The following is a 12,385-nucleotide window of genomic DNA, read 5'->3' as shown; positions in this document are numbered from 1 at the left end:
CATGATAGGGCTGAGCACTGCCTATAGCTCCTCCCATAGTGAATACCCCCTATACATTATCTTTAATTCCATGGGCTTTCAGAATGATTTAAAATCTAGTTACTTTATAAAGCAGTAAAATTATTCATTGTATTCCAGTTCAGGCGAGACCATATCCCAGGATGCCTCTCTTCCTGGCATTCTCATCTCCTTAAGTAAATCTGCCAAGCTCTTAAAGCATTGGCTCCTGCTTCTTCGCTGTACATAGGAACCACCTTGTTCGATGTACCGCATCTGGGTCCCAGTGCTACTATGACAAATGCCTGAGACTGGTGATTTGTAAGTTGTATAAATATACTCATGATTCTGGAGGCCAGGAACCCTGAGGTCTAGGATCCAGCAGGACTGATGCCTGGTGGGGGCTGGTCACTGCCTCCAAAACACCTTCCTCTTGTGGACTAATGCAGCCAAGTGCCCAAAGGGTAAGAAAGTACTGCTTCCATCCCCCTTTACACAGATGTGAATTCCTTTCCTGGGGTGGCTTTATCACTTCCAGAGTCCATGTCCTTTAATACTTTTCTACTGGGACCAAGATGTAACATGGATTTGAGAGGGCCAGCGTACCTCAAACCGGAACAGCATCTTAACATTCAGAGGTACCATCACCCTCCTCAAACCCTTGATCCCACCACTGGGGACTCGTATTCTCATTTGTGACTAAATTACATCAGAAAGCCAGCCAAGGCCCAGCACTGGTGTTGTTAGTCATTCACACCCATCACTATGTGCTGCTGTGGAGAAACAGGCGCTAGAAGGCATGCAGGAGCAAATGTGAATTAGGAAGAGGACACGTGGAAACAGAGCACCGGGTTTATTTTGAAAAGAGAGTCAGTGGGGAAATCACAAGACCTAGCTGATGCAGAGTACCTATGCATTTATCACCAACCCAGCATGGTACGGCCAGGAAATAAGGGTTCTCCATGCCTGCTGCTCCTAGCCTACCGAAAGAAATCCAATTTATTTCACGAAAGCACCTAAGGCATGCAGTCATTTGAATGACTGATTTGGTACATAATAAACTCCCAGAAAATATTAATAGATTTGTGATAGCCTACATTTTGATTTATTGAAAATGTCATCCCAGCCTCTGCCCATTTATTCTCAAAGCCAACATGTACTAAATGTGCAGGATCTGTCAGGGTTGCCCCAGGAGCTGGTCAGCCCACCCCTTCCACACTTGTGAATCTGATGATGGAATTTTCCCTCCAGCAGGCAAGGGAAAGAGCCAGTCAGAGCCTGGAGAAGTCAGGAAGTGGCAGAACCAGGTGGTTCCAAACTGCTGGTGATCTTGAGTTTTGTTCCCCAGGAGACATTGGAGGATGTCTGAGGACAGTTCTGGTCCTTACAGCCAAAAGCGATACTGGCATCTAGTGGACAGAAGCCAGGAAGGTGGCTGAATGTCTTGTAGGGCAGGACAAGCCTACCACAAAACATTGTCAGGCCTCAAAGTTCAGTGTCAAGTCAGGGAAACTGAGTTAAGCTTCCTGAATGTAGCTGTCATTCCATCTGTACCACAGCTTGGTGGGGAGAGTGAGCAAGGCTGCCCAGGGCCCAGGGTGTCTCCCTGGGAGGAGGCATGAATCTCATTATGCACCTCCCAGGACTGGGGTAGTTGTAAAGCTCAGACAGCCGAGTTTGTAGACAATGCCACGCATGACAAGCACCATACAGCCCAGTTGTTATCTGTAATGATATAAATAACAAGAACAAAGGCTTTCGGCAGCTTTGCTGACCCAGCTGGAGGTTGACAGTGTGTCTGCACGTTAGTGCAGAGCTGTAACTCAAAGGTCAAATCTAGACCTTGAGAGATGTCCCACATGCTAAAATCAGAAGCTTGATTTATGCTAAAAATTCTACCCTGATCTTCTGTTGCTCTCCATCCTGGAAGCATGTGTGGAAGTGGTCACAAGGAGTGATAGCCTATTGAACTGTCTGTGTGCTGTTGGTTGGGACTTGAACAAGGGTGTCACCTTCAGGATGTGATGTTTGAGATAAGAATAGACTAGGGGATGGTTAAGGACTAGTGAATTCTATGGACATTCCGTGGTTTTATGTGCTGAAAATGAATGCAGGTCATATTCACCTGGCTGTTCCCCTTCTAGACTAAGCTGGGAAAGGTGCTGAGGCAAGCACCATGGGGCTCATTAACACCTGGGCATGAGAAATCTCTCGACCACATTCAATCTTTCATGGATTTTTTGGGGAAGAGAGAGGGAGGAGCCAAAACAGAGGCCTTGCAAACATTCCTATAGCTGTTAACAAGTGCTCTGAATTGATTGTAACCACAAAGCCTATTTAGTCAATTAACACATAGCTCCAAAAATAGTTGCTTCTGTTTCCTGTAGCCCCGGGCATCTCTGGGTTAATCTCATTAACAGTATTAGGTATTTTTTTAAACCAAATTGTTAGCTGTTGCAAATCAAAACATTCATGTGTCTGATGCCCACACAGGACAGCTGAGTAGCCCACAAACCTCTGACTCCAATGTCATTACATGAAGTCAAACATAATTACTTTCAAACTTAAAAGGAAGCTGAGGGAGAGCACGTAATTCTGAATTCTGCAGTAAAGATGCTGGGAAAGTCTATGGAAATTCTCAAAAACTATAAAATGTAAATACTCCACAGTTAGCCAAAACCTAAGCTAAAGACTTAGGGGCATACTCCTCCAGGGCCAAGACTCCCCTGGGGATTCAGTTCAACCTGGTGGATTCAGTACAGGCAGGTCCAGTCCCATCCTTCCGGGCTGAGCAAAGTGTCCCTGTGTAATCCCAAGGTTCCAAACAGCCAGCTCATGCACTAAGGATAGGTCCGGGTCCCACTGCCTGGATGCCTTCCAAACAGTTCAAGCTATTCAATTGTCTCACTTATCCAGAGGGCCTGATCCAGTTGGGGGCTCCACAGCTTTTGGTTCATAATTCATGTGTTTCCATTAGTTTGGCTATTTGTCCCTGTGCTTTTCTAATAATAGTCAGGAGCTAAGGATTTAAATTTCTTCTTAACCAGGAGGGATAAAAAAACTACTGTGGCACAGCTGGAGAGATGGCTCAGAGTTTAAGAGCGCTGGCTGTTCTTCCAGAGGTCCAGAGTTCAATTCCCAGCAACCACATGATGGCTCACAGCCATCTATAATGAGATCTGGTGCCCTCTTCTGGCATGCAGACATATTTGAAGGCAGAACCTTGTAAACATAATAAATAAATAAACCTTAAAAAAAAAAAAAAAAGACTTAGGTGCATAATCAAGTCATGTTCTAAGTCTATTATGAGGTTTAAAGCCAAGAAGTCTGCTAAGAAACCCACCCAATAATCCAATTAACTTTTGTACAAGAAGATGACCCAGAAACAATGCCAGAACTGTGGTCATTAGCCTCATGCTGGCCTCCAGTCAGAGAAAGCAGCGTATTCAAAGTCAAATGCCTCCTGAATCCCACTGACTTTCCAGAAAGTAAGAGTAGCATAGAAGGCATGCCCAGTGCTTCCCTGCTCTCCAGTAGGCAGGGGTACCTGATCTCCATTGTTTCCCTTCAGAATATCCACATATATTCCCATATATAAAGAACTGGTATCTAAAGTCCAGTTAAAACTAAGTGGCTAGTGCAAAATAGCTACCTTTTCCCCATTATATATGTGTCAATAGTATTTCATATGTCTGCTCACATTCGTGCTGGTAAAAACTGTTTTCTTGACCTAAGACCGGGGCAGGCCTGCTTTTTATAGAAAATTTTTAATATTCTTAATATAATAATATTCTTAATACATGTATTTGGTGGATTTTGAAGTAAAATCTTTCAAACGATTTAAATGATTGAGCAAAAATATTTTCATGTACTGTTTTATTATAAAGAGTTTCCTTTAGTAAATGAAATTATAAGGGGTTTATACAGTGAATTGTATAGGTTGCCAGCCTGATAAGATAAAAACACAGGTCACAAAATGTCAAAGGTGTTCTCACTGTGTGTAGGTCAGGTAGAAGTCAAGGGGAATGTTTTGACTGTGAACATGGTCCATAATCTTGCTTGTGAAATCTCAGGTAAGAGGTTGTAGTCCTCTGTGGGCAGTTTGGAAGTTCTCAATGAGCAGCGTAGATGAGATCCCCAAGTGTCTCCCTTCTCCCCCCATTTCTTTATCTGTCTCACCATGCCATCTCAACACCAGCTAAATTTTTGGTGTCTTGGTTTTGTCTGTTTGAATAGTTTCTAAACCGGTGTGAGTTAACAGATCCAGAAGGGATGAAGCATTTCCTTAGAAATCTATCTACACATGTTTTAAATGACTGCTGAAGCCTCTCTTGTGAAATTGGGGCTCACTGAGCACTACTCCACCTCCACCCCACAAACCTATTTACTACCATGGGAATTTTCTAACATGATACTAACACACTGGACTTTTTCCCCTTTGTCTCCATTCCTTCTCTCTTCCTCTGTTTTTGAAAAACTTACCCAAACAGAATTTTGATGGAAAGAGGAGAAAATGGCACAAGATTTTTACTGAATCACCAGTATATTCTAGGATATATAATCAATAAAAATGAAAAGACTAATTAGAACAGCAAGATTTAACGATGTCTTTCCTGTCATCAAATTCACTGCCTAGCTTCTTTTTAAGTCCCCTCTTTTCATGACCTTCCCTGTGGCCTCTGTGCTTCCTTAAAAGAGGTGAAAGGTGGGAACTGAGGAAGTGGGCATTGACAGGAATTACCGAAGAAAAGCCTCTCGAGTAGAATGAACCTTTAAAATGATAGTTTCCGTGCTCTTTAACTGGATTCTAAGAGATGCATAGAAATTATTGCAACAATGGCACCCGATGAATTGAATTCAAAACCCTGCTCTTGACTTTATGCTCTCCCACATTCTCTGTGGTGTGTGGCATTGAAAGGTGATGCTCCTGGCTGCTCCTCACTGCTGCTCAGTGCCTGCTGTCTCCCCTCAGGATTCTCCACTTAGCCATTGGATGCTCCTTCCATGTCTGGTTACCATGGTGAATGCTGCACCCTCAGCTTCCGTTTCCAGTAACTAGGAGGTTGTTAGCGAATTGCTTAGGAAATGATTTCTCTGATGCTGATTGCTTATGGCGCCAAAATCAACAACTGCACCAGCTTTCCTTTATAGTACTTCTGCACATGCAGAAGCCTGTATTACTGAAGACTGATGTTACTAATTATACTTTTAGACAAAAGGGGGTTCACTTAGTATACAACACATTAGCATTCAACCTCTTTTCTTACCTTCTTTTGAGGTTCTGGTCAGGTGATTTCCCAGAAAGGATTCTATGTTCCCTGGGTCCTGTCTGATTCTGTAATGTACTTGGCTCTTGGTTCCCTGAAGCCCTGGAGCCGTAAAACCATTAAAGACTGGTGATAGCATTGTTAGCATGGCCAATATCATCCAATTCCAGCATCTAACATTTTCTAACCGATTTTAAACAGAACCGCTTGAGCTCTGAGTTCCTTCATATGTGAACTAAGGGAATTCAGAAGCATTTTCCAGAATTGTGGTGGTTAAAAGGGACATTGATTCGGCGTCATAGGTATGTGACATGTGCAGTCGTGCAATGAGTGTCCTTTGCTCTCAAGGCCCTTGTGAGGCTTGAAGCTGTGCAGCCACCATCTTGCAGTGCTGAAAATGAGGGTTCTGTGTGGCCAGCAAGATGGCTCAGAGGTGAGGGCACTCTAGACCAAGTCTGATTGTGCACCCATGTACACACACACACACACACACACACACACACACACACACACAGAGTAAGTCAAAGAAGGTTCTCTGTTTTGTTTTCCTATTTTTTACATTGTGTTCCTCAAGGTATATATCAGGGTAAGCTAAAAAATACACTGCAATGATAATACACCCGGCCATTTGAAATCTCAGAGCCTTAACCCACCAAGTGCCTTTCTTGCTCACACTCAGGTCCACTCCATGCAAATGTGAATGGTATACAACAGGCTGAAGGAGGTTCACTCTGACCGTGGGTGGCTACCACACTCACTACATCAAAGAGAAAGGCACAAAGACTAGAATGCTGGCCCAGGAGTGAGTAGCCCCCTATGCTTACAGTTGTCTAACTCCACAGGGCATGAGAAAAGCACTCTTGCCTGCAGCCTGGCAGGCAGACAGTTGGAGGAGCTGGGGAACAGGCCCAAGCCCACGTCGACCCTGGAGTGTCCCATAGTCCCTGATGTGTGGGACCCACTCCTAGGAGGGTACCGCCTAAGATATCTTATTCTTCCTAAAATAAATTTCCCAGCAGTGAGGTAATGTACCTTTCAGGAGAAGTATTTCTTGTCTTATTTTCCAACAACTTCAAGATCACCTTGACCGCCATCTTCCTCAGAGATGGAGCATGTGCTGGGAAAGACAGTGCCTTGGCAGACAGAGCCCTCCCTGGTCAAAGTAGGACACGACGTCATCCCTGGCGCTTCCTTCACACCACATCCTTAAAACCGAAAAGCACAGCTGCTCATTTTCTGCCTGTGAAGGGTAAATGTGTGGTTGTTACACATCATACAAGATGGAAGTGGACAAAGCTGATGTGGTCAATAACAACCCAGTACTTGTTTTGACGTTCCAACTTTCTGGGTGCCTACAGTTAAATTTTAAAAATAACATTAGCGTTGTGATACATTTCAATTTGTACATAACATTGAATTAAATGCTATGTTACAGGTGTATGTGTTAAATATAGTTACAATAATTTATTTCAGATGGCATCCTTGTGAGAAATAATCACGAAACAGTAGAGCATTCTTAAGGATTGAACCCTGCTCCCAGGCTCTAGGGGCAACCACTAAGCAATAAAACCACTTTTCATTTATCAACAGCATGTTTTCCAGTTCCACCCACATTGTCATAGTCTCTGCACAATTTTAACTCAGCCGCAAATAGCAAATTTACATCATACACACACACACACACACACACACACACACACACACACACACACACGCCACCCCTAGGCTCAGAGACCACTGCAGAGCAAGGGGTGGGAAAATGACAAAAACAGCAGGTCAGAGGACAGAGCAACAAAACAGTTCTGAACGTGACAGGGCTGCTCGACCCTTGAAGCCCTGGCACAAAACCTGCACAAGAGCCAAGGGATCTGCAGCCTAGTATGGGGGCGGGGAGAGGGCTTCACCAGCCCTGACCCCTAACGGAGGCGCTCTGGACAGCCGACAGCTTCTTGGGAAGGAAGAGTTGGTCTTTTCCAAAGGTATGGCCCCTGGTAGGTCGACCATGTTCCAGTGGATGGGCACACACTCAGGAGTACATGGGCAGCCCAAACTGGACTCAATGAGTTATTTTTTTCAAAATGGAAGTCAAGAAGTTAGTGGGTAGGGAGGTGGGGGTGGAGCTGGAAGGAATTAGGTGAAGAGGCAGGAGCAAGTATGATCCAAATGCATTGCAGTAAACCTCGGAGAATGAGTATTGTATTTTTACATCATGTTATATAGCATTCCCTTTTGTGAACAGATCATAATTTGTTTAATGAGCTACCAACACATAAAAATCTGGGCATGTTTGCTATTATAAATGTGTTGGTCTGAATGAAAATGGCCCCATAGGCTCATAGGAACTGGTACTATTGGGAGGTGTGGCCTTGTTGGAATAGATGGGGCATTGTTGGAGGAAGCATGTCACCAAGGGCAGGCTTTGAGATCTCAGAAGCTCAAGCCAGGCCTAGAGGCTCCCTGTCTCTTCTTGCCACCTGCAGATTCCAGATGTAGATCTCTCAGCTACCTCTCCAGCACCATGTCTGCCTGTGTGCTGCCATACTTCCTGCCATAACGATAATGGGCTGAACCTCTGAACTGTAAGCCAGCCCCAATTAAATGGTTTCCTTTATAAGAGTTGCCGTGGTCATGGTGTCTGTTCACAGCAATAGAAACCCTAACTAAGACAATGAGCAGCAATGCAAAACCTAATCTTGCACATAAAGCAGTATTTTTCTGGTGTGTTAGAGGTCCTTAGGAGAGACGTGAAGTCATGTTGCCGATTATTAGAGATGTTTAAGTTGTTTGGTGTATATGGTGACCATCTCTGTTGTTGCCCTAGTGTGCCTGCATGACAGCCCTTGACTTTCTCAGGTGACAGGCCTTTCGGAATTTTTTACAGAGCCCACTCAACAGCTATTTTGAGTTACCTAATAATCCTTAGAAAATATTTTTAATTCAATTATTATTTCTGTATAATCATAATACGGTAAATAGTCATTTTCATTTACTTCATAGCAGATAGCATCTACCGTGTTAGCACACTCATTCAGTAACTATCCTATGCTAATCTCACATTCCAATGGAAATTACACTGTAAGGAGAAGCATAGTTCACACAAATCCTCACTGTGTGGTTGGGGACTGTATAGTGAGATGTGGTGAGAAGCACACTTTGGGGGTTTGCCCAAAGCAAGCTGGTTTGTCCCATCATTCTGAAGCACCTGCTAACACATTCACTTTCATCTGAAAAACTGTTCAGCTGAGTAGGGTGGGCCCACTTATGAATACATTAGCCAGGCCCCAGATCTGAGATCTTAAAAAAAGACATCCTTAACCTGTCTGTATATACCGTCATTTTATTGTCCTTGATGAAATAGTTAAGATAGAGGATGCTGAGACTTATCCTTGCTTGTCCGGTCAGAGCTACAGCTGGGTCCAATCCTCTGTATTTACACTTCAAGTAAAGCTGCCCACTAAAGACCACTTTTCTGGTGGCTCCTCACAACATTAGAACCTAGTCACCGTCTGGTCTATGGACAGTATAGGCACCATCTCACTTCCCTTATGGATGACTGGAAGCTGGAGGATGTGCTCCAGCGACATCCTTTGGTACTCACTGCTGACATCATCATCATCTCACACGTCAACATGTGAGTGCTCATGCGCTGTTGTCGTAGGCTGCATCCAGTTATTCCTAATTTTAGTAACTTCCCCCTTGTCATAGAGAAAACACCTTAGAAGTCCTTCTAAAGAATAGTCTATCTAGGGCTGGAGATATGGCTCGGCCATTAAAAGCTAGGCTCACAATCTAAATATATGAGTTTGATTCCTAGCACCCACAGCTGTCTCTCCAGCCAACAAAAATAAAAAATAAATAAATAAAGGAGCATTCTATCTAGAGCTAGAGAGATCCTCAGTCAGTAAAGCACTCACTTTGCAAGCATGCAGACCTGAGTCTGATTCCTAAAACATGTGAAAAAAACAAACAAAAAAAAAAAAAAAACTGGACATGGTGGCATGTGATCCCAGTGCTAGGAGATGGAGACAGGGGCTCCCTGGCCAGCCTACCTAGCCTGCTTAACAAGCTCCAGGAAAATGAGAGACTGTTTCTAAAATAAAATTTAAAAAAAATTTTAAAAAAGACATCTCCGAAAAATGATACCCAAGGATGCCCTCTGGCCTCACACTTACAGGTACATGCACACACACACACACATGAACATACACACCTACATGTTCATGTACATACACAAATACACAAGAGTATCCTACCACAGCAGTGTATCCTTTCCTATCTCTGATTTTCCCCCAAATAAAGTTAGATAATTTTGTTCTACCATGCTGCATCTGAGAGAAGGAAAGAGATCTTCATCCCCTTGTTCATTAACCTGGTACTCAAATGAAATACCTCCCCATCTTTTTCATCCCCAGACAAGTTTGTCAGAGCCTGTAAGAAGTGTGTCGCTGGATGTTTTTAAGGCTTAAAGCAAGGCATCTCGTTGAAAGTGCAAGGTGGGAAATAACACAGGAACAATGTTCTCTAATAATTAACCACACTGGTGAGTTAAGTGCTCTTGGCTCTTCCTGGGGAAGCCAGGCTATCCAGCAACATCCGAGTTAATTAGCAGGCACAGGGCTCGCTTCCATGCCTGTTGTACTAATTAGAACCGCATGTGTTGGTTTGTATCAAAGCCGGTTCACCTCGACTTCCCACCGGTTACTCTGTCAGCAATTCCCCCACAAGCAAGCTGCCTCTCCGCTTCCATCGGTTCCTTTTCATGCTAGCTAACTTCTTCACAGACAAAGTAAGACAGTGAGGCCCAGTCTCATTCCCTAGCAATTATGCAGCATCCCAGTTAGAGCCAGAGAGCGTAGAAATTCCACCTTCATCCCAGCACATCTCCGGTATTCTCAGAAACTGATGGCTGTGTGACTGAACCACAAGTGTCACAGAAAAGCATTGGTGGCCTCCCACCTCCCAGACATTCAGGCAAGTGCTCTTTCCCTGGAAGCCATTTTTAATGGTCCTTTTAATCACCGCCGTCAACAGTAGGGACTCTCCACAATATCTCAGTCTCGAAAAAGTATCTTTGAATATAAGTTGAAAGCATAAATATTTGGATTTTCTCAGAGACATGCGTGTGATTTGTTTTCATTTATGATTTTCTTTTAAACCATATCCCAATTACAGTGTAAAATAATAATCCACCAGACAGGATCTGAAGAGGGAACATTCCATTGAACTCATTACATTTCAATTTTCTACAGAAGCAGCTTTTCTCCAGAATCGGATGGTTCTGTTGGTAGAAATTCTGACATTGGCAGTAAATGTCCTTAACTACTTCATACCATGGATGAATCCTTTTGGCAGTTTGATTTAAAAAAAAAAAAAAAAATTCAGACGCCATCTTGAGTACCATTTTTAAATACATAAAACATACAAAAGCCAAAGGAAAATGTAGTTTTCAAGATAATAAAGGCAGATGAAATAGATTAAAATGCATTCCTTTATTACTAATGCTTTAAATAACAAGTCAGTATCTTTAAAAATACAAATTAGATATCCCTTATCAGACACCAGGCCAGTGATAGTGCATGCCTAGAATCCTAGCACTTGGTGAGCTGAGGACAGAGGTTGTGAGTTTGAGGCCAGCCTTGTGGTGGGGGAGGGGAAGAGGAGGATGGGATAGATAGATATAGCAGCCTGTGCCCTGCTCCACGTGGCTCCATGTTGTGCGAAAACAGTGTTTTTTTCAGGCCATGCCTTGCCCTGGGGTACTCCATTTCACAAGCAGCAGCATCTGAGTCCATTCTCTTTTCTTTTTTGCTTTTTCAAGACAGGATTTTTCTGTGTTGCCCTGGCTGTCCTGGAACTCACACTGTAAACCAGGTTGGCCTCAAACTCAGAGCTCTGCCTGCTGAGTGCTGGTATTAAAGGTGTGCACTATCACCACCAGGCTTTGAGTCTGTTCTTGAGCAAATGCACAGGCAGGCCACTCAGTACTTTCTGTGCACATAGATAACAACACCTATCCTGGAACACCCATGAAGCAGTGACTGGCAATCCAGTCACCTACAGGTAAAGAATGCACCAGCTATAAGCTCATCAAAGCCCACTGAGCCCCTGTGAGCACATGAGCTTATTAAAAGCTCAGAAAAACCAGGTCCAAGACCTTATAGATACCTGAACTGGGGAAAGGCAGACATGTTCACCTGGACCCCAAAACAAGGAAGACAGCTATGTTCATGGCTCCCACTGACCTGTCATCTGATCATCAGGGATATGTACCAACATACAGAGAACTCCTGACTATCCCAGGACCTTCAGCTCTTCTTAGTCCCCACTGCTGACCCCCACAGTGACCCTCTCTGTGTCCCCATCAGCTTTCTGCCTTGCTTGAAGGAATGCCTCTTTGAACACCTGGGACCCAGCAGCAAGTAGCCACGCTCTGTATTAATATATGTAGATACATTCCGTATGTATCGTGTGATTTCAGAGTTAACACTAGTAGTTAAGGTTGCACTAGACAAACTTGTTTACCTTCAGCCAGCTATGCAGAGAAACTGGAACTACCTGTCAAATTTGAGGCTTCGAAGCTGATACTGCCGACAAATGTATTGTTATTCAAACAAATTCTGAGTGTAGAAAAACACAACACATGTTTGTCGGTTTCTGATGTAGCAAACATACTCAAAAGCAGGGAGTGACACACAGGGATGGAGGCAAGCCAGACAGGCAGCCTTGGAAAGGACCAGAAGTATTTCGGATTTGAGATTTTTTTTTGCTCAGATGTTAGAGTATTTGCATATCCAAACTAGGTTTGATGAAAATGATTCTCTAAACACAAAATCCCTGTTTCTTTCACTTAGACCTTCCTCCTGTGCATACAGTGAAAACATTTTAATATTGTGTGTGTGTATATGTATGTGTGTGTATGTATGTGTGTGTATGTATGTATGTGTTGAAAGAAATGCCAATTTTCAGCTACAGGTTAGTGAAATGGAATACATAATTTTTTCTCATCCAAGTACACAGACCCCCATGAAGTCTCATTAATAGGCTTAAAGTGTATAAAAAACAAGAGACTCAAGTAGCAAGGTCAGGTTTCATTTTTACCTTCCAGATTAGTAGTGATTTCA

The 12,385-nt window shown here is 43.4% G+C and overlaps 1 protein-coding gene and 1 long non-coding RNA gene across 5 annotated transcripts in view; one reads left to right on the top strand and one right to left on the bottom strand.

Annotated features, from left to right (window-relative positions):
• The window catches only part of Prkn (parkin RBR E3 ubiquitin protein ligase), a 1,200,313-nt gene that overhangs the window by 1,073,103 nt on the left and 114,825 nt on the right, over positions 1 to 12,385 (top strand). The window lies entirely within an intron of this gene.
• LOC118570601 overlaps positions 1 to 12,385 on the bottom strand; it is a 47,074-nt gene that overhangs the window by 25,010 nt on the left and 9,679 nt on the right. For all 4 annotated transcript variants that reach the window (XR_004943203.1, XR_004943204.1, XR_004943206.1 and 1 more), the window contains exons 4-5: positions 6,297 to 6,504; positions 5,265 to 5,366 (exon numbers count right to left, since the gene is read on the bottom strand). This is a non-coding gene — a long non-coding RNA (uncharacterized LOC118570601). The remainder of the gene's footprint in view (positions 1 to 5,264; positions 5,367 to 6,296; positions 6,505 to 12,385) is intronic.

This window comes from Onychomys torridus, chromosome 19 (assembly GCF_903995425.1).
Source record: "Onychomys torridus chromosome 19, mOncTor1.1, whole genome shotgun sequence".
Lineage (NCBI taxonomy): Eukaryota > Metazoa > Chordata > Mammalia > Rodentia > Cricetidae > Onychomys > Onychomys torridus.
This window is presented reverse-complemented; position numbering and strand designations above follow the sequence as displayed.